We start from the raw sequence: 364 nt of genomic DNA, 5'->3' as shown, positions 1-364 counted from the left end.
GAAGAGGTGGTTATGAAAGTAAAAAAGTAGAAGACTTCAAGCAGGGGTGGGCAAACTACGGCCCAGCAAGATAGTTAATCTGACTCGCAAAACTGGATAAATTATATCGATAATCCTTATTTTCTGGTGTCTCCCCATAGAATCTATGTGTCAAAGTCAAGGCCCGGGGGCCGGATCCGGCCCTCCAGGTAATTCTATCCGTCCCTCCAGATCATTTTGTTTTATTGTTATTAATGGCACGATTTTTTCTTGCGCCACTTTTTAATTTGTATAGTTTTGACAAAAAAAATTTTTTATGAATAGTAAAATATTTAAAGTTATTTGACGTTTGAGTTGATTTATTCTAGAATAATATTCCTGCCTT

At 36.5% G+C, this 364-nt stretch overlaps 1 protein-coding gene across 4 annotated transcripts in view; it reads right to left on the bottom strand.

Moving 5' to 3' along the window:
• Positions 1-364, bottom strand: part of LOC112147952 (guanine nucleotide-binding protein G(I)/G(S)/G(O) subunit gamma-7) — a 13,571-nt gene that overhangs the window by 3,684 nt on the left and 9,523 nt on the right. The window lies entirely within an intron of this gene.

This window comes from Oryzias melastigma, linkage group LG22, assembly GCF_002922805.2.
Source record: "Oryzias melastigma strain HK-1 linkage group LG22, ASM292280v2, whole genome shotgun sequence".
Lineage (NCBI taxonomy): Eukaryota > Metazoa > Chordata > Actinopteri > Beloniformes > Adrianichthyidae > Oryzias > Oryzias melastigma.
The sequence above is the reverse complement of the archived record's forward strand: the minus strand, read 5'-3'. Positions and strand labels throughout refer to the sequence as shown.